This window comes from Beta vulgaris, chromosome 5 (genome assembly GCF_026745355.1).
Source record: "Beta vulgaris subsp. vulgaris cultivar EL10 chromosome 5, EL10.2, whole genome shotgun sequence".
In the NCBI taxonomy this organism is placed as follows: domain Eukaryota; kingdom Viridiplantae; phylum Streptophyta; class Magnoliopsida; order Caryophyllales; family Amaranthaceae; genus Beta; species Beta vulgaris.
In genome coordinates, this window is record NC_079206.1 from 1,423,645 (window position 1) to 1,423,921 (window position 277).

The following is a 277-nucleotide window of genomic DNA, read 5'->3' on the forward strand; positions in this document are numbered from 1 at the left end:
ATTTCACATAAAAAGTTCGAAATAAATTATAGCATATGTATGATCCAACTTTTCTTTAAAAGAATACCACGTTTTCAGAAATATTTAAATATTTGCAGTTTTTCTCGTATTCAGGAAGATTGATAGAGGTTATAGAGAAGAGAATACACACAGTATTATCATTTGATTCTTGGTAATCGATATGCAAGCCACCGATTTAATGTTTTCCATTCTAAAAATGGAATTTGTCATAATTAATCTCATTTGTATATAATAGAAGTTTTTCATATACAATTGG